Here is a 22924-nt window from a genome sequence, read left to right on the forward strand (position 1 = left end):
TTGAGGTAAGAAATTTTCAAGTTTTAATGATAGTTCGGGTTCATCCGCCCTCGAATAGGATATGTCGGGTTCATCCGCCCTCGAATAGGATATGTCGGGTACATCCGCCCTCGAATAGGATATGTCGGGTTCATCCTCCCTCGAATAGGATATGACGGGTTCATCCGCCCTCGAATAGGATATGTTGGGTTCATCCACCCTCAAATAGGATATTTTGGGTTTATCCGCCCTCGAATAGGATATGTGGGGTTCATCCACCCTCAAATAGGATATGTTGGGTTCATCCGCCCTCAAATAGGATACGTTAGGTTCATCCGCCCTCAAATAGGATTTTATCTTCAAAGTTGTGGTTTAAATAGGCGCCCACCTGTATAATGAGAGGAATATTTTCAGACTTAGTTTAGACAGGCGCCCACCTGAATAACAAGAGGAATACTTTTTGTCTGTTCATTTCATATTCTTAGGCACCCACCTGTATAACAAGGGAATACATTTCATGTCTTTACCATTAGGCGCCCACCTGTATAACAAGGGAATACATTACATGTCTTTACCATTAGGCGCCCACCTGTATAACAAGGGAATACATTTCATGTCTTTACCATTAGGCGCCCACCTGTATAACAAGGGAATACATCCCACGTCTTTACCAATAGGAGACGCACTTCCTGAGTTTAGTTTTACCCATAGGAGATGTATTTCCTCCTAAGTTTATTTTTACCCCATAGGAGATGCATTTTCTCCTAAAGTTTATTTTTACCCATAGGAGATGCATTTCCTCCTAAAGTTTAGTTGTACCCATAGGAGACGCACTTCTTAAGTTTAGTTTTACCAACAGGAGACGCACTTCCTAAGTTTATTTCACCAACAGGAGACGCACTTCCTAAGTTAAGTTTCACCAATAGGAGACGCACTTCCTAAGAATAGTTTCACCAATAGGAGACGCACTTCCTAAGTTAAGTTTCACCAGTAGGAGACGCACTTCCTAAGAATAGTTTCACCAATAGGAGACGCACTTCCTAAGTTAAGTTTCACCAGTAGGAGACGCACTTCCTAAGAATAGTTTCACCAATAGGAGACGCACTTCCTAAGTTAAGTTTCACCAAGAGGAGACGCACGTCCTAAGTTAAGTTTCACCAGTAGGAGACGCACTTCCTAAGAATAGTTTCACCAATAGGAGACGCACTTCCTAAATTAAGTTTCACCAAGAGGAGACGCACTTCCTAAGTTAAGTTTCACCAGTAGGAGATGCACTTCCTAAGAATAGTTTCACCAATAGGAGACGCACTTCCTAAGTTAAGTTTCACCAAGAGGAGACGCACGTCCTACGTTAAGTTTCACCAGTAGGAGACGCACTTCCTAAGAATAGTTTCACCAATAGGAGACGCACTTCCTAAATTAAGTTTCACCAAGAGGAGACGCACTTCCTAAGAATAGTTTCACCAAGAGGAGACGTACTTCCTAAATTAAGTTTCACCAAGAGGAGACGCACTTCCTAAGTTAAGTTTCACCAGTAGGAGACGCACTTCCTAAGAATAGTTTCACCCAATAGGAGACGCACTTCCTAAGTTTACTTTTACCCCATAGGAGACGCACTTCCTAAATTAAGATTTCACGCATAGGAGACGCACTTCCTAAATTATTTTCACTCATAGGATACGCACTTCTCAATTCAAAATCATTAAGGTTTCACCTATAGGAGACGCACTTCCTAAGTTTATTTTACCCCTAGGAGACGCACTTCCTAAGTTTAATTTCATGCATAGGAAACGCACTTCCTGAATTAAGTTTTCATTATTAGGAGACGCACTTCCTAGTTCGAAATCATTAAAATTCCACCCATAGGAGACACACTTCCTAGTCTGGTTCATTCGTAGGAGACGCATTTCCTAGTTTGAGTCATTGAGATTTTACCCATAGGAGGCACACTTCCTGAAATTGATAGTTCATTTATAGGAGACGCACTTCCTAGTTTGGCTTTTTCAGGTTATATTCCGGAATTGAGATTTCACCCTTAGGAGATGCACTTCCTAGTTTGATTCATTTTTAAGTTCGACCATAGGAGACACACTTCCTAATCTAGTTTATTGAAGTTTTACCTGTAGGAGACGCACTTCCTAATCAAGGTCTTTCGAGTTTTTTAGGAGACGCACTTCCTAAATTGAGATTTTATTCATGGGAGACGCACTTCCTAGTTTTAGCCACTGAAGTTTTCATCCCTAGGAGACGCACTTCCTAGTTTAGCTCATTCCGATTCAACCATAGGAGACGCACTTCCTAGTTTTAGTCACCGAAATTTTCACTCGTAGGAGATGCATATTCTAGTCTAGTCTTTAGTTTACTCTCATCATTTCATCTATAGTATAAGTGAGTTACAATTTTTCTAACGACTCACAAATCTTCCCAGTGCAAACTGGGTTAGGAAATTTCGTTTGTTTTGGTTGTCAGGAGCCCGCCTAGAGAATGGAGGTGATAAATTTTTGAAAAGTTGTTGAAGTCAGGAGCCCGCCTGTAGAACGAAGGTTATATATTCAAGATGAAGAAGTCAGGAGCCCGCCTGTAGAACGAAGGTTGTTAAATTCAAGATGATGAAGTCAGGAGTCCGCCTGTAGAACAGAGGAATATCTTTCAAGATCAAGCAGTAACCCAATGGAAGGCAGAAGGTTACAACAAAAATCCCCAGCATTCAACCCAAGCTACAAATAGCAGAAGCTCGCCTCAAGAATGCGAGTCAACAGTCTGAGATGGTCAACAAAAGCTAATCACAAAAACAAAAACAAGAGAAAAAAAAAAGAGAAAAAAAAAGAGAAAAAAAAAAGAATCCAAAGTACGGAAGTGGAGAACATATGTGGTCTGCTCAAGAACTAGCACCTACAACTAGCAAGTGTCAAGGTTCAAATCCAAAGTCTGTATGAAGCACCATTCAAGACTCAAGATCAAGTTTCAGAAGACTTAAAGATAGGAATCCTTGTAACTAGTAGCTGATAGGCTTAGTTAGTCTTTTTCAGTTTTCATCTCAACGGAACGGCACCTCGATCGGCTCTTCACCTCGGTACACCCTACCATCTCTCTCATTTCCGAACTACACGTGGCCTGATTCCTATATAACCAAAGATATGTAGGCAGCTCAGATACCAGGGCTCGGTCACATTCCCTTCTTTTCCTTAGTATAGTTCCTCCAAATAATGGTCGGGTCAAAAACATGTCTAGTCGTTCTTTGTCGGAAAACTCTTCGTGTTTCCAGTCAAAGAGGGGCAGCTGTAGACGCGTGATTTTTGACCCTCCCCGAGAATTTCCACATTTTTAGCGTAAATATTTAATTTAGGTCTAATATAGCTATTTTGACTATTTTACTTTATTTCGTCGCAAAAGAAAAAATTACAAAAATATATATATAAATTTTAGTTTATGTATTTCACACAAACTTGAAAAATACAAAAAAAAAGTACCTTATTTTGTACTTTATATAATTTCGAAAATTACCAAAAAAAAATATAGTTATATTAATGTTTTGTAGTCACTTTAATTTTGAAGAAATACAAAAATATTACTTTATATTTTATCTCTATATAAAAACGAAAATTATAAAAAAAAGTTTTATTAATGTTTTGTAGCTATTTTAATCTTGAAAAAGTATTAAAAAAGATATAGTTTTGTTTTAAATATTAGTCTTATTTTGGTAGTTATTTTACTTACATAGGATTAGTTGAGCAACGCCGTGTTTTTATTCTCGGGTCCAGGCAAAAGGATAATATTCGGGTTCAAACTACCCGTTTTTAGGCCTAATTTTCGGGCCTAGCCCATAATAATCCGAGTCCACCACACATGGGGGACACGCGTGGGGAACACGGACGGAACACCGTACACGGAGAACCCCACCGCGCATGGGGAACACATGTCTTGGACCCCTACACGTGTGGGGTCCATTTTCTTGGCAAAGGTTACAAAATGCACGGGGTTAGACAGATTTTTGGGGGTTGGACTATGGAAAATTTTTGCAAGGGACTATTCATCTTCTTCTTCCTCAAAGAAGAAGAAGAAAATCCTAACGGACCCTACCCCAAATCCTCATGACCACCACCCTTCCAGCTTCCCCCAACGCCCTGCGTCCACGCCCAAACACCACCACCAAACAGACCCTTCCACCACCAAACAAACCCTTCCACCACCTGTCACTGCCCGTCGACCCTACGTCAAAACGCCATAACCCTCGTCTTCCTCACCAGCAAAACCACCAATTCCGTCGACCATCACCTACCTCCATCCAGCCCCATTCGCACGGCCAAACGACCACTATCCGCGTCGCCTAAACCACCAGCTGCATCGTCACTGCCACCAACCAGCAGTCTGTTTTTTTTCAGGTCCAAACGATCCCTTCTGCTCCATCTCCTCGTATCAGTCTGATGCGTCGAAAGACAACCAGCAACAGCCAACATCTCGGGTTGTTAGCACTTTTGGGCCGAGCTTTCAGTTTCCTTTGAGGTCGTTTTTGTTCGTCGAGGTCTAGTACGTCGAGGTTGTTCGTTGAGGTCGATGTTGAGGGCTGGTCCATGGCTCTATCCATTTCTGTTTGTTCAGGTTAGTTAACCTCAAGTATTAGATAAGGAAATGTTACGTTAAATGTTCGAAGATGCAATATAGAAATTGGTATGATAATTTTCTGCTTATGTTTTCACTGTATGCATTTTTGCTCATTTTGCGTTATGTTATTCTTGTTTATTTGATGTCATTTAATTAAGTTGGACTAGTTGTTCCATGACACAAGTTTGACGTTAATCTGTTCGTCCTTTCCTTTGCTTAGGTCATTCGGACAAAATTAGTATTAGTACAGGCTGTTACTACTCCCGAAACACTCATTCGCTAAACTCCCTTTTTTTAAATTTCTAACAAGTTATGGGATTTTAGTTGTAAAGAGGCTGTAAGGTTTAGTATTGTTAAAGGCATAAAAATGGCATCCTTTTAAAATAAAAATAAAAAACGAGACAAGCTTCGCCAAATAAAAAATGTACAGATTGCGGAGCCCTCACAAAAATATATGTATTAAATACTTAGATTCCGGGACGGGCCGTTTAGCAAATTTCACGGCCCTACCCAAAATAACAATACGCTAGTTGCTTTAGGTGCGCCTTTAATAATTTATTTTCCTTAACTCGGGTGTACATTTATGTGACCCATATCCAAATCTCAGCGGAGTCGAAATGTGTCTCTAATCACGGGCACATTGATTGTGACGTGGTCTGAGATGCATTTCCATGACGTTACAAATTAAATAAAAATAATGGATGAGACGAGCCTCGACAAACAAAAAATGCACAAGTTGCGGGGCCCTCTAAATGTATATATTAAAATACTTAGAATTCGGGACAGGCCGTTTAGCGAATTTCACGGCCCTTCCCAAAATAACAATACGCTAGTTGCTCTAGGCGCGTATTTAATAATGTTATCTTCCTAAACTCGGGTGCACATTTATGTGACCCAAACCCCAATCTCAACAGAGTTGAAATGTAGCTCTAACCACAGGTACATTGATTGTGACGTGGTTCGAGGTGTGTTTTCCACGACGTTGCAATTCTTGATAAAAATAACAGTAAATGAAAAAGCGGTTAAAAGATAAAATTTGCACATAAGTTCATATTTGTATAAACTCAGATAATCAAGCCGAATATAACAGTTGAGCGACCGTGCTAGAACCACGGAACTCGGGAATGCCTAACACCTTCTCCCGGGTTAACAGAATTCCTTATCCGGATTTCTGGTGCGCAGACTGTAATATGGAGTCACTCTTTTCCTCGATTCGGGATTAAAATTGGTGACTTGGGACACCCTAAATCTCCCAAGTGGCGACTCTGAAATAATTAAACGAATCCCGTTTCGATTGTCCTTTAATTGGAAAAACTCCCTTCACCCCACGCGGGTACGGAAAAAGGAGGTGTGACATCGATGCCCTGAGAACTGAAAGCATATCTATCCTCGCCACCATTACTCGTCAAAGCGAACCCAGGTGAATGTCTACTTGTGTATATAGCTGTTTCCGAAGTTGCGATAAGCGCAGTCTTGGTCCGTAAAACTAAAGGTATGCAATCTCCGATTTACTATATCAACAAAACTTTAATCGATGCCGAGACGAGGTACCCTCACCTTGAAAAGCTAGCTCTAGCATTGGTTCGTGGCTTCGTGGAAGCTTAGACCGTACTTTCAATGTCACCCCATAAAAGTGGTGACAACCTTCCCCCTAAGGGGTATCCTACACAAACCCGAACTATCGGGTAGAATTGCCAAATGGGCCATAGAACTAAGTGAGCTCGACATAACGTACCAACCGCGAACTGCCATTAAGTCGCAGGTGCTTGTCGACTTCGTCGCTGATTTCAGCACAGAAATATTGCCCGAGGTAGAACAGGAAACACTCCGCACTTCCACGCATACCGACCTCTGGGTCCTCTATACCGACGGTGCCTCTAATGCCTCAGGATCGGGACTGGGACTCGTCCTCGAGGTCACTACAGGTGAAGTAATTCGTCAGTCCATACGATGCCCCGAGATGACTAACAACGAGGCCGAGTATGAAGCTGTGATTGCAGGTTTGAAGTTAACCCTCAAATATGGCGCTCGACGACTCGTCCTCCACTGTGACTCTCAACTCGTGGTGAATCAAGTCACCAGAACTTTCCAAATCAAAGAGCAGAGACTACAAAGGTACCAGTCGGAAATCCACAAACTGTTGCCAGAATTTGGCGAATGCCGCCTCGACCAAATACCCAAGGCGCAGAATATTGAAGCAGATGGCCTCGCTAAACTAGCTGCGGCCACCAAGAATATCAACAAGGAAAACGCGGTCACTCTCCTTCATTTCGCAATAGACCACGTCGAGGTACATTCCATAAACTTAACTTGGGACTGGCGTAACCGCTTCACAGCCTATTTGCAGGATGGTACGCTCCCGCAAAATATTAAAGAAGCCAAAGAACTCCAGGTACTGGCAGCCCGATACAGCCTAATAAATGGTGATCTCTACAAAAGAATGTTCGGCGGTATCTTGGACCACATCAAACAAGACGAGTACTGGTAGAAGTATACGAAGGGCACTTCGGCACCCACACGGGAAATCGCGCCTTCATCCGATGCCTCATCCGCGCCGGCTATTACTGGCCTACCATGAAAAAGGAAGTCGCAGACTATGTCTGGAGATGCGAGCAATGTCAAAAGTATGCCCCTATGATAAATCAAGTAGGGGAACTCCTTCATTCCGTTACTTCACCATGACCATTCATAAAGTGGGGAATGGACATAGTCGGCCCCCTCCCAACAGGACGAGGTAAGGTACGCTTCCTTTTGGTTTTAACTGACTATTTTTCTAAATGTGTGGAAGCAGGTGCATACACTCAGATACGTGAGCAGGAGGTCATCGCATTCATATGGAAAAACATTATATGCCGTTTTGGCATCCCCAAAGAAATTAGCCACGACAACGGATCTCAGTTCGTCGGAAAAAGAACGACTGAGTTTTTCAAAAAAATGGCACATCAAACGAATACTCTCCATGCCATATCACCTTGCCGCCAATGGTCAAGCCGAATTCTCCAACAAAGTAATACTGAATATATTAAAAAAGAAACTTGAGGATGGTAAAGGGCTATGGCCTGAACTACTACCGGAAGTGTTATGGGCATACCGTACTACGCCAAAAATCAGCACAGGAGAAACGCCATATTCACTGGTCTATGGGACTAACGCAGTTATATCCGTCGAAGTCGGAGAACCCAGTTTCAGATACTCCAACGAGAGCGGACCAAGCAACGACCAAAGTATGCTGTAAGACCTGGATGAAGTCGAAGAACAGAGAGATATGGCCCACATAAGAATGGTAGCCCAGAAACAGTATGTAGAAAGATACTACAACAAGAGAGCCAAGGTGCAACCACTCAAAGTCGGAGACTACGTCCTCAAGGCCAAAACACAAGCATCAAAAGACCCTAATGAGGGAAAATTGGTAACGAACTGGGACGGACCATACAAAATCATAGTTGCAACAAACAAGGAGCATTCCAGTTAGAAACAATGGAGGGAAAATTACTCTAAAACAACTGGAATGTCACCCACCTCAAGTACTTCCACTTCTAAAAAGAAGGCGTTACCTAAGTCGTACTCTTTTTCCCTCACCCGAGTTTTGTCCCAATTGGGTTTTCCCGGGGAGGTTTTTAACGAGGCAGCGAGGGAGACGCCTCAAGGATTGAAGTGCTGTTCATTACCTCGACCCGTCGACATGGTCTCCGGAACGAAGTAATGAAGGGACTGGATATACACAGTCAAATCTCCATTGAATGTGCAAAGTTGACATGTGATTCTCACGAATTTAATCAAATCTCCATGGTATGTGCAAAGTCGACATGACATTCTCACGAATTTAATCAAAAATCTCCATTGTATGTGCAAAGTCGACATGTGATTCTCACAAGAATTTAGTCAAATCTCCATTGTATGTGCAGAGTCCACATATGATCCTTACAAGTATATAATTAAACCTCCATTGCATAAACAAAGTCATGTATTCCTACAGGAATACGATCAAAATCTCCAAGAAGAAATGGCCAAGGTCATCGACAAAAAATATGAGTTCGACCTCGTTCGAACTATGAAGGGATCCTACTTCGACGACAGATCGAAGCAACATCCCAATGGCCAAGGCCATTGATGACAATATAGGTTCAACCTCGTTCGAACTACGACGGTATTCTACTTCGACGACAGATCGAAGCAACATCCCAATGGCCAAGGCCATCGACAACAATATAGGCTCGACCTCGTTCGAACTACAAAGGGATCCTACTTCGACGACAGATCGAAGTAACATCCCAATGGCCAAGGCCATCGATGACAATATAGGTTCGACCTCGTTCGAACTACGACGGGATTCCACTTCAACGATAGTTCAAAGCAACATCCCAATAGCCAAGGCCATCGACGAAAATATAGGTTCGACCTCGTTCGGACTACGACGGGAGTCTACTTCAAAGATATTTCGAAGCAACATCCCAATGGCCAAGGCCATCAACAAAAATATGAGTTCGACCTCGTTCGAACTATGAAGGGATCCTACTTCAATGACAGATCGAAGCAACATCCCAATGGCCAAGGCTATCGATGGCCATATAGGTTCGACCTCGTTCGAACTACGACGAGATTCTACTTCGACGACAGATCGAAGCAACATCTCAATGGCCAAGGCCATCGATGACAATATAGGTTCGACTTTGTTCGAACTACGACAGGATTCTACTTCGACGATAGTTCGAAGCAACATCCCAATGGCCAAGGCCATCGACGACAATATAGGTTCGACCTCGTTCGAACTACGACGGGATTCTTCTTCGACGACAGTTTGAAGCAACATGCCAATAGCCAAGGCCATCGACGACAATATAGGTTCGACCTCGTTCGGACTACGACGGGATTTTACTTCAAAGATAGTTCGAAGCAACATCCCAATGGCCAAGGCCATCAACAAAAATATGAGTTTGACCTCGTTCGAACTACGAAGGGATCTTACTTCGACAACAGATCGAAGAAACATCCCAATGGCCAAGGCCATCGATGACTATATAGGTTCGACCTTGTTCGAACTATGACATGATTCTACTGTGACGACATATCGAAGCAACATCTCAATGGCCAAGGCCATCAACAACAATATAGGCTCGACCTCGTTCGAACTACAAAGGGATCCTACTTCGACGACAGATCGAAGCAACATCCCAATGGCCAAGGCCATCGATGACAATATAGGTTCGACCTCGTTCGAACTACGACGGGATTCCACTTCAACGATAGTTCAAAGCAACATCCCAATAGCCAAGGCCATCGACGAAAATATAAGTTCGACCTCGTTCGGACTACGACGGGATTCTACTTCAAAGATATTTCGAAGCAACATCCCAATGGCCAAGGCCATCAACAAAAATATGAGTTCGACCTCGTTCGAACTATGAAGGGATCCTACTTCAATGACAGATCGAAGCAACATCCCAATGGCCAAGGCTATCGATGGCCATATAGGTTCGACCTCATTCGAACTACGACGGGATTCTACTTCGACGACAGATCGAAGCAACATCTCAATGGCCAAGGCCATCAACAACAATATAGGCTCGACCTCGTTCGAACTACAAAGGGATCCTACTTCGACGACAGATCGAAGCAAAATCCCAATTGCCACGTCCATCGACGACAATATAGGTACGACCTCATTTGGACTACGATGGGATTCCACTTCGACGACAGTTCGAAGCAACATCCCAATGGCCAAGGCCGTCGACGAAAATATAGGTTCGACCTCGTTTGAACTACGAAGGGATCCTACTTCGACGACAGATCGAAGCAACATCCCAATGGCCAAGACCATCGACGATAATATAGGTTCGACCTTGTTCGAACTACGACGGGATTCTACTTCGACGACAGTTCGAAGCAACATCCCAATGGTCAAGGCCATCGACGACAATATAGGTTTGACCTCGTTCGGACTACGACGTGATTCTACTTCTAAGACAGTTCGAAGCAACATCCCAATGGCCAAGGACATCGACAAAAATATAAGTCCGACCTCGTTCGAACTACAACGGGATCCCTCTTTAACGGTAGTTCGAAGAAACATCCCGATAGCCAAGGGCGTCAACAAAATCATGGGTTCGATAAATGCAAGAAAGAACAAGTCGATAAAGTAAATTTTACATTACAACAAAATATTATTTACACTTGCCCCTACAAATGGGCTCAAGTATGCCCCGTGCAAAAACCCCTAAACAAAAGCAAGTACAAATAAAAACTATACATCATCCCAGTGGGGTAAGCATCTTTGTACCACAAATCTGAAGCAAGGCAGTTCGCATCATCAGAGTTGATATCATCCCCGTCAGGCGTGAGAGGGTCGTACCCGCATGCCTCAAGAGCTGCACGAGTCTCAGCGTGCACAGCCTGAACCTCCACCTCAGAAGCCCTTCCCTCGGCGTGAAAAGCCTTATACACATCAAGTTGAGCCTCCGCGTGGACCCACAACTCGTATAAACGACGGGGCACGACCGGATCGGCTAAGGCATGAGACATAGAAGGCTAAGAACGTCGACTCGCATCCTCCGCCCTCAGCGAGTCCATTTGTCCATTTAGTGCAGCCAACTCCCCTTCCAGCTCTTTGACACGCCCTTCGAGCCCTACAACCTCATTACCAGATGCTTCCTTCTCTTCAGTCAACTAGGACCTAGAAATGCGGAGGGCATCTTCCAAAGATACCGATTCAAAAATAGTTGCTGCCAATTTATCAATACCGACGCTCAGCTCGCCCTTAAGCTCCTCTACCTCTGTTGCTTTCGCATTCAGCTCAGTGGTCAAACCGGCCACCTTTGCCTGTAAGTCGGCATTTTCGGCCATCACCCCCTACTCAACTCAAGCTCGTCGTCCTTCACTTTGAGGGAAGCCTCGAACTCTCTATTACGAGCGATAGTTTTCATAAGCTCTTCATCTCGCTCCCTCAACTCTTCAATCTTACGCTTTAATTGGTCCTCCCTCAACTCTTCAATCTTACGCTCTAATTGGTCCTCCCGCTGTTTGAGTTATCTAAGACCTAGAAATGCGGAGGGCATCTTCCAAAGATACCGATTTAGAAATAGTTGCTTCCAGTTTATCAATACCGATGCTCAGCTCGCTCTTAAGCTCCTCTACCTCTGTTGCTTTTGCATTTAGCTCAGCGGTCAAACCGGTCACCTTTGCCTGTAAGTCGGCATTTTCGGCCATCACCCCTACTCAACTCAAGCTCGTCGTCCTTCACTTTGAGGGAAGCCTCGAGCTCTCTATTATGAGCGATAGTTTTCATAAGCTCCCCATCCCGCTCCCTCAACTCTTTAATCTTACGCTCTAATTGGTCCTCCCACTGTTTGAGCCCCTCACGAAACAATTGGAACTCGGGGTCCTGATGATAAATGTCGGCCATCGCCTGATTCTTAGCACGATATTGCTGATATTTGGACAACATCTTCTCATAAAGGCCCGTCTTCTCCTCTTTCGACGCTCTCTCTCAACCTCCATGACAAGGGTCTGACAAAAAAGAGAAGGGCAAAAGTTAGAAACAAAATACAAAACGATGATTACCGCACAAACCCAACGATGAAAAGGGAAGGAAAGGTACCTACCTGCAGGGCCATAGCAGTGACCTTCTAAGACAATTCCACGTTGCTAATCGTCCTAAGCGTCTCGCTTTTCGGAGCGGCACATAGAGGAGCTAGGGCTGACGCCACTTGCTCGTTGTTCAGCAGCAAGTTGTAGTCCCCCGGAACGACCACATGACGGTCAGATCCGTCCATCCTAACCTCCACAAGGGTATGGCGACCCACGAACTCATTAACATCCTTTGGGTCGACATCCGAACCTGAGTTGCCACCCTCAACACGATGCCCTCCAATGTTGGACAACGCACCACCCTCAACAAAGCGCACTGAACCAGCTCCTGGGAAAACTCCTTCCACTTGGAGAGATCTCCCCGAAAAAATAGTGTCGGCCATGAATACGGGCACAGGGTCTATCTGGGACGCCCTACTTCAATCATCGTCCGTAGCCACGCCCTTCCCAAGCTCCAACCTCCTTCTTTTCCTAGACAATGGCCCGTCCCCGTTAGAGGATTCATCCAAAGGATGTGAATCCGGTATCGAAGAAGCCTCTTCCCTCGCGGACACGACTCAAGAGGGATATCCTAATTGAATAGGTTAAGGACGACCTTATCGAACAGACTCACTCAAGACAAACTGCGTATCTGTAGTAGCAACAGCTTGTCGAAAGGCGGGGACTGGCGCCTTTCGCTTGGAAGCTCCTCGACCTGTCATCACAAAGGATCGTACCATTAAATAAGGTCGCATGGCCAACGAAGCAGTAAGTAGGACATTTACCAGAGGGAACTTTAGGGTCGTAATGCTTCACAAAGGCAGGCCAAGTTCGAGTTTCTGTTGCATGAGGCAACAGACGGACTACCCAATCCCTGATATCCGCAATAGGGCGAGGCGGATGGCCCATAGCTGCAAAATGGCAAGAAAAATAAACCTTACTGTGAATACAGAAAAAAGGGGAACAAAACGAGTGACGAAACTTACGAGCCTCGTTCCACCGCTCTGGGAATCTGACGGATTCAGAAACGACGTGCTCGGTCTTGACAAAGAAGTATTTGTGCCAAAACTTGCAGCTTGCCCGGTCATCCGTCCCGACCACCAGCCCTTTCGTGCCACAAAGCCTCAAATGCACCATGGTACCCCTGAGGAAGCCAGGCGTGAACAGGTGCAAAAGGTGGCGGACAGAAACGCTACATTCTGCCAACCCTGCATACTTGGTTAATGGTAGAAGCACCTTGAGCGTATATGGCGAAAGTTGTGCTGGGCAAACTTGGTAGAATTTATAGAATTCTTCCGCTAAGGGGAAGAGAGGAAGAGTATAGCCAATCATAAAAGGGTACTCATAGAAAGCACAATACCCAGGTCTGTGGACGTCCACGTAATCTCTCCCCGCCGGAACTATTTCTATATGAGTAGTAATGCCATACTTTACACGAAGGGCATCGATATGGACCTGCTCCGTCTCAGAAAATACGTGGTTCGGGGTAGGAGGGGGATCTTTGAGGAAGTCACTCCGGGATAAGGGGTGTCTCGGTAGTAACTCCTCCACCGTAGGAGGGCTGTCACCCTCTTCTACCACCATATCTTTGCCATCAGAAGGAGGCACCGTGGACGACGGGGTGGCTTCAAGAACCTCTTCACGAGAACGACGAGACCTCAGCATGATATCGTTCAAAGGAATATCAACACAAAAGGGGGAAGGAAGAAGAAGCTTCAGGTGAGGAATGAAAGAAGAAACAAAAGGATATGAGAGCAAATGAGGAAGAGTGAAAGAGGTTATCAAGAGAGAAATGGCTAAAGTTTTTTGGAAAATCAAATCCTTCACCTATTTATAGGGTTGGGTGGCACCAGAATCGAGGCAGCAGGTCTTAAAGTAGTGCAAGAATCGAAGCACCAAGCCATCAATCCCTGCCTCGAAAACCTGCGTAATGATGACGCACGTAAAGCTGACATCACTTCCTGTTAAAGTGTACCACTCGGTGTTTTGCTGAACATGATGATCATCTCCCGTTGGCCACGTCGTAACGTTTCAACAGGTCAAATTTCTCCAAAAGAATGCATGAAGTCCGCTGATCGAGGACGCATTCGGTCGCAACCCCGACGAGCGGAGGGACTAACTGTATGAGTGGATTTGACCGACCACGACCTACGACGAGTACGACAAATGACCGGGTATCTTCGAGTTGACGTCCCGAGGGAGACGACCTTAGGGAAAAAGAAGAAACTGTACGACCCCTGCAGTAGAGTAAGCCCATTAGGGGACATTAAGAATATTCCGTCAAATATTCCTTGCATTTTGTTTCTTACAATTTAGAAGAGTTTCTCTCTAGTATATAAGGGGGACAAAAACCTTGTAATAGGGCATCGATACTCTGAGAAACTTATCATTCTTGAATGAAAAGAAACTTAACAACCATCTTCTCTTTATTTATTATTATTCATTCTAGAGATTATTATTTTCAGCTAAAATTTACCCCTTCATCTTCAATTGATTTGTTCAAAAAAATTTAATATCTTTTGAGTCAAACAGTTCTGTCACTGGACAAAGCATTTTACCCTAATGGTAACTAAACGAATAACTTAGGGAACTCTAATATCATCTCGGGCTTATTCAAGAAAATCACTAAAGATTGGAAGTGACAGTTGTACTATATATATACTGTTTGACCGACAGTTCTCCTATTGAGGCATCTTACTTTAACAATGAACATTCTAACACACTATTCTCCGGAGTAGTTTTATAGTGGACTCCTTTTTGTCTTATAAATTTGTGGACCTCAATTTTACATTTTTAGATCCATAAAAATTTGGATTCACAAAATTGTAAAACAAAAAAAATACCTCATACAACTAGCGTCAGTTGTATGAGATACAAAATAAAATTTTCCCTTTTCTCCTGTAACAAATTCCAAGTTCTCATAATTGCTTGATCCACAAAGGATTCCACCAAGGACCTGAACCTGACGGAAGAGCATTAACAAATGTAAGACATGGAAACAGGAATAATGAAGGGATACAAGGATAATGAAGTACAAATGAGAAGGAAACTAGAGGCTGCTGTTCAAGCATACACCTGCCTCTAATATATAACATCAATAAATTTGAAGATACTGAGAGAATGAATTAAAACGTCATAAGAGCCGAACCATATTCAAGAATCTATACTATATTAAAAGCACGAATACCGTTAGTGAAATGTCGTTCGCTTTTTTTATCCTTTAAAAATAGATTTCACACTAGACAAAATAGTAATTCAATTATTTTCCTAATAGTTATGACTTTTTTCCCTTTAATATTTAAGACTTTGAAATCAACTAAAATTATAGTTATTAAACATTTCCTTATTTGAAGGAAATCCTAATATTTAAGAATTTAAAATCAAGTAAGCTTTTATTTATGTAAATTCTTTCCATATTTGAATTGAATAAAATAACTATTACCGTGTAATAATAAGTATGTTTCTTCCATGTAGAATAAATAATCCTAATTCCACACAAAAAAACGTTTAATAAACAAAATTAACTTTGTCATTATAACTATGTTTCTTTCTCCAGAGACAAACAAACCAAAATAACTTTAATAATTATGGAGTTTAAAAGTATAAAAAAACAAAGCCAAATATTATATTAAACGAACAACAAAGATTTTGGCTTTGAAAATAATAGTTAGCGTTAGTTGGAAGAACTATTTTGAAAAGTAACATTTTGGTTAGTTGTCATTTTTTGAATTTGAAAAATAAATAGTCTCAAAGGATAAAAATTATTGTCGATGTTCGAGAGAACATAACAAAAAAAAAATTATCTAAGATATATAACAACCTAAAATTATTGAGAGAGAGTTAAATAGAGTTAAATGTGGCACAATAAAAATTGATTTATACCAACTTTTATATAGAGTTATATAAAAGTTAAGAGAGAGTTATATAGAGTTATCTGTACCTTTTGAAAAACTAATTTTTTCTTCAAAAAGGAAATCTACGTTTAAAATATTTGTCTAACATGTAGAACTAAACCTAATTTAATTTTAACATGAATTTTATATTCTTGCTGCTTCTAGAATAGTATTAAAATAGTCTTTTTAGAACCCGTGAATTGCATAAAATTTTGTTACAACATAGACGCGTAGTTCTTTACTAATTTACTGAAAATAATTACTATATTTTTTCTTATTTATTAGAGTAATAGAACAATTTATATTTTCTCAACGAGAAAAAAAAAAGGCATCTTTTGTCAGTTAGTTGACTTTATTTGTGTTTTTTTGTAATAAACTTAAGAATATGTAACTTTTCAAATAAAATTTTACGGAATAACTTAAATATCCAAGAGTTAATATGTTTTTGCTAAAACTAAAAATGAAGTATAACTTGTGAAATTGAAGTAATGATATTCTAAAATTTGTAAGGATTTTTAAGCTGAATATATTGACTGACATGATTGAGGCTTATATGGGGTATAGTTTCTCTATTTATTGTGTTAGCTAGATAGGTTCAACAATTCCTTTCAAGAACTTATATTTTTTCTATAATTTTTATCTTATCACTCAAACATAATTTCTAATAGAATATTTATGTAATATTTAAATAGTTCATATTCATTGATATAGCATTCACGTGCAATCGTTCGTCATTTTACTCTTTAGAATTAGCTTTCATATTGAACAAAATAGTAATGTAAGTTAGTTTCCTAAATTTAGAAATAGTCATTTAATTATTTCCTTAATATTTAGACTAATCACTAGAGTAATTATTTTTCTAATATTTAGGATTTTGATCTAAGAAATCATGTTATTTAATTGGAATACTTCATATAAACTTTATTTAGATTTAAGGTATTGAATTTCAAGACTTCACGAATATTTTTTTTAATATTAGGTTTAGGACAATTTTATTTTCGTTATAAAAGTTTGGTTTAGTAGTCCTTATTTTCTTATTTTTTTAAATATACTTTTAGGAGTACTTTTCAAGGTTTAAGAGTATTTCTTTTAAATAATAAAATATTTTGAATTATTTTTCTTATATTTAAAATTTTAATATCAACTAAATTTTTGTTATTAAATCATACTTGGGAGTAAAAACACATATCTAGCAATCACAAACATAATAATCTCAATCAATTCCAATTATTTTAAAATTCAAGTATCAAGCTTAACTAAGAAAATAAAATTATAATATTAGAACAACTTTTTGACTGAACACATTGACGAATTATTGAGAACTTCTATGGAGTAGTTTCTTTTATTATTGAGTTAAGTACATAAGATCAACATTTATCATTTTTAGGAAAATAAACTTTTATTTTATAGCTTAGACACAATATTTCAATATAATATCTATACGACTTTTTAGAATTCTTTTATCCATTGAGATATTGTACACGCGCAACGCGCGTATCATAAGACTAGTATACGTAAAAATATGGAGGCAGTAGGATTTTGATAAGAAAATACACTTTGGACTTAACTCGATCAATCTCAAAAATTAACCCATGAGTTGAGAATTGTTCAAGACTATATAAATAGACCAATTTCCCGATCTCCACATCGACATGGGAACTCAAGACCCCCGCATACCCATGAGCAGTAAGATTTTGATAAGAAAATACACTTTGGACTTAACTCGATCAATCTCAAAAATTAACCCATGAGTTGAGAATTGTTCAAGACTATATAAATAGACCAATTTCCCGATCTCCACATCGATATGGGAACTCAAGACCCCCGCATACCGATGATCGGACATCTTGAGCATGTACAATATAAGATGTGACCCCAACATCGATTAAACAATGAATTGAGATAGAAGCAGATCCATGATCGATTTTGCACTGAACTTATTAGACCACTAAAATTATGGGTTCAAATATAATTTTATTGAGACTTTAATATATTTTTATGTATATATATATATATATTTATATATATATCCCCTGAATTGAGATGAACCTGCTGGTTCTGATTTCATAATAAGAAATTAAATGGACATTGGAGAATCAAGTTTGAATGTAAGTGAGCTCAGCCTGTAAACATTAGAGTAAAGATATCATTGGCAATATTCTAGGTATATCTTGTGAAGGCTTTCAATCTAATTAAAACAAATCATTCTTAGAAAAAGGGATTGACTTTCAGTTAATTGAAAAGTAGTAGATAGCGGTATATCCCTGAGGACATATTTAGCTCTCCTAATTTTTTAGTCGAGAAACTATTAATGTATTTCGTATTTCGTATTTTTTATATTGTTGTTATATTATTATGAGTCTATTGATGATACTAATATATCATCTTTTTTTGTTTTCTTGAGCCGAGGGTCTCTTGAAAACAGCCTCTCTGCCTCTCGGGGTAGGGGTAAGGTCTGCGTAATATTACCCTTCCAAGACCCCACTTGTGGGATTATACTGGGTCTTTGTTGTTGTTGTTGTTGATCAGTGACTTAAAAAGGTATTTTCGGGGCGAGGCACATCAAAAATGCTCTGGGGAGGGGGACGAAAGTCACAAAAGGCGTACACTCAGCAATTCGGTGTGTACGCCCGAGTGTTGAGATGTGTTTTTGTAGTGAGGCGTAAGCCCAAGAGACTTCTTCAAATTAAAATAAAAATTGTTGAATAAGTACTTAATATAATGCCCAAATTCTCAAAAGTAAGCTTATAATTACTCAAATGTTTTAAAAAGGAACTGAAACATTAAATTTAAAAGTCAAGACCTTTTTTTTATTGCTAGAAGCCTTAATTTATAGTTTTGTCCAATTCTTTATCTTGTCCGCTAGTCTGCTACTATCTCTTAAAAGCAACGAACATTCACTTTCTTTTGCAAATACACAAACTTGTTTTTAGTTTTACGACCTTATCTCTTTTTTTTACACATGAAAAACATACTTTTACATGTAAGAGATCTGTCGTTTATACATAAGAGATCTAAAAAGATCGTCTTCTTTTTTTAATTTCAAAATTGTAATGAGACATGATTCCCCCCCCCCCCCCTTTTTTTTTGTGGAGATGAAGCAGATATTTATATATTTTTCTCTTATTTATAGTTTTCTTCAAAATTTTATGCAGTTTTACCTATTCAAAAATGTTTATTGTAATTATATTATATTATGAAATATTAAAATTAAATATTCATGGGGCTTATGCATTGTGCCTCGGGGCTTACGCCTAGTGAGTAAAATGTCTCACCTCACGCCCACCCCTTTTAAAACAATGGCCACAATGTGAAGTCTGCACACTCTTAGCTTATTGAGAATTAGATGAATATTCAGTTTCAATTTTGAAAGAAGTACAGAACTACTATCTAGTTAAATTTCAACTGCATAAGCGACACTTAGATTGGTGTATCGAATTCATCTCAAGGCTTTTACTAGAATTATAATTATGGAGTTAGATTTGAATGATTAGCTTGTAAGTATAGGCAAAAAGTGGCTATTGTTAAAACATTGCACAAGCTATGAAGTTAAATTATGAACATTATTCGAATTACACATGACAGAATGCTCAAAATAAATCGATTTTAGTTCAAGCAAATGATAGAACAAGATGTTATCAATTACTATATGGCTCAAATATTTGCCCCCCTTGGGTTTCTCGAGAAAAGCGCCTATATACTTGAGGAAATAACGCATAATGCCTATCAAGGCCAAAATATTTATCCGGTGTTGTCCACTTGAAAATTAATTACAATTCCTATCTATACAGCACAAACTTATTACCGGACTATTTAATTTCCTATTTTCCCTTTAATTTGTTTTACCCCACGTGAGGGCATGTAGAAAATGCAAATCTATTTCCCTTTTTGTTTTATTTTATAACTTGAATAACATTACGTTTGACTATCATTCCGTCTATAATATGTACTTTGACTGTAGAAACATATATTAATAATTATTTAAAAAATAAAAATAAAAATAAAATAGGATATTCGCAGTGAGAAAAATGGACAAGTGGAATAAATTGATCGGAGAAACTCCTGGTTGCCGTGCATACCACAATTTCCAATGGATTGTCTTGATTTTTGTCCAATTGTTGTCCACATTTTCAATAAATAAATAATAATATTTATTAACATTAATAATAATTATTAACACTAATGGAATTCCATGGAGGTATTATTCATTGCATAAACTCTCATTGAGTTAATTAGATTATGTGACAACTGATATAATTTCAGCTTAATAACAACAACAACAACAACAACCCAGGAAAATCCCACAAGTGGGGTCTGGGGAGGGTAGTATGTACGCAGACCTTACCCCTACCCCAAAGGGGTAGAGTGGTTGTTTTCGAAAGACCCTCGGCTCAAGATAATAAGAAAAACAAGAAAAACAAAAGGGGAGAATATTAGTTTCACCATAGAGATCATAGGAAAAATAGGAACCTAAAATGCATAAGAAAAATACAAGGCAGAAATGATGGCTAGTAAATAGATCTAGCACCGAAAAGAGGAAAAGAAATTAAACTCTTTGCGTACAATTGTATACCCTGTTGGTATAGCTATATACTATACTGATATCATATGTTAGTTGGAACATTTTTTTGTTGTATTATTGCAACGACCAGACTGGTCATTTCGTGAATTGTAGCCTTGTTTCCTCCATTTTTGCTTCTTTATGTGTTGTTCAACTGTATTGTGTGGTATCGGGTTGGTTGGTTCGGGTTCGGAGTAGTTTTGGAGTAGAATGAGACACTTAGTCTCTTTAGAGTATACTTAAGTTAGAAAAGTCAACCGGATGTTAACTTATGTGTAAATGACCTCGGATGAGATTTTTGATGGTTCGGTTAGCTCCGTTAGGTGGTTTTGGGGCTTATGAGCGTATTCGGAATGTAATTTGGAGGTCTGTGGTGGTATTAGGCTTGAATTGGCGAAATTAGAAATTCGGCGTTTTTCGTTCGGCAGTGAAAATCTTGATATCGGGGTCGGAATGGAATTTCGGAAATTGAAGTAGGTGCGTAGTGTCATTTGTGACGTGTGTGCAAAATTTCAGGTCATTCGAGGGTGATTTGGTAGGTTTCGGCATCGTTTGCAGAATTCGGAAGTTTAGAGGTTCTTAGGCTTGAATCTGAGGGTGATTTGGTGTTTTGATGTTGTTTTTAGTGTTTTAAAGGTTTGATTAAGTTTGAATCGTGATATGTGACTTGTTCGTGCTTTTAGTTGAGGTCCCGAGGGCCTTGGGATGAATTTGGATGGTTGACGAAAGAGTTGGAATTGAGTTGGTGCAGCTGAGATTTGTTGCTTCTGTTATTTCCGCACTTGCAGAATGGGGACCGTAGGTGCAAGGCCACAGATGCGAGAGAGAGGCCGCATGTGTGGTTTTGACCAGTTGAAGCTTGATCGCAGGTGTAGAGGTTTTATCGTACCAGCGAGGCCACAGGTGTGAGTGTATAGCCGCATATACGGGATCTTGCGGATAAGTGGAAGCCGCAGGTGCGCTTGATGGACCGCAGATGCGCTCATTTGGACCGCAGGTGGGAGTCTTCTGGGCAGAAACTATAAAAGCCACACTTCGCGAATTTTTGCCCATTTTTCACCATTATTGGCCGGATTTTAAGCTCTAGGCAGTGATTTCTAGAGGGAATCGAGGAATATCAGTGAGGTAAGTTACTTGGGCTTTATTATTTGTGTTTGTAATGATTTTTCCACTATTTAATCATGGAATTAGTGGGATTTTGGGGAGAAGTTGAAGGGTTTAGGGCTTGAGTTTTGGAGAGTTTTGATTGAGGATTTGAGGGACCATTTGAGATTGAATTTTGCTGATTTTGGTATGTATAGGCTCGGGAATGAAAGGACTTTCTAGTATTGAAATTTTTGTTGGATTCCGAGACGTGGGCCTGGGGGCCGGGTGTGGATGAATTTCGGAATTTTGGTTTGAATTGATAGTTTTTCATTTGGAATTGATTCCTTGGCCTATATTGATTGCGTTGCATTTGTAAGCACGTGATTTTTGCCCTATATGAGAATTACTCCCAAAAAATTCAAAAATAAAATGATTTTTCTTTGGTGTGCAATTTTGTGATATTTTGAATAATTATTTGTATTTGTCTGTGCGTGTTTATTTGCTAAATTAATAAAAAATACAAAAATATGTCGCATTTTGCATGTAGGATTTAATTCTACAATTGTTAGTAATTAAATTTGTTTTACAAAAATTAAAAATTACAAAAATAGGCATCGTTTGCATTTTTAGCATTTAAACCCTGATTTTATTTTTAATAATAGTTTAAGTATTTTTATAATTTAGTTTTAGAGAAATAAAAGAAGAAAAGAGAGCGAAAATATAAAGAAAATCGGAATTGGGCCTCTTCTTCGATTTCAAGCCATAGGCCCAAAAAATGGCCCAATCTTCCCTACGACCCAGTCCATTTCGAACTGGGTCGACCCTGTCCATTAACCCAAATACCCAACACCCTTCTTCATTTTTCAAAACACAAAACAAAAACAAAACCAAAAAGAAAAGAAGAAGAAGAAAACCCTAAGAAATCCATCCGCCCCCTCCTATCTTCTTCTTCTTCCTCAAGCTTCCCCAAGCTCCTCCCATGGCAGACCTTCCCCCCTCACACCCCTGCCCCCCTCACGTCAACACACACACAACACAACCACTCTCACCCCCACGACATCCCCTCGCTGCCATGGCTGCGTTTTTCAAGTTCGTCGAGCAACTTCTACGCCACCGTTGTTGCCCGTAGTTGCTTCTCCTCCTGCTGTTGCGTTTTCTTCTTCTCCAACACTGCTGCTGCTGCGTTTTTCATCCTTCATGTTGCTGTTGTGTCGTCCAAACAAACCACCACAACTGCTGC

This window comes from Nicotiana tabacum, chromosome 8 (assembly GCF_000715075.1).
Source record: "Nicotiana tabacum cultivar K326 chromosome 8, ASM71507v2, whole genome shotgun sequence".
NCBI lineage: Eukaryota > Viridiplantae > Streptophyta > Magnoliopsida > Solanales > Solanaceae > Nicotiana > Nicotiana tabacum.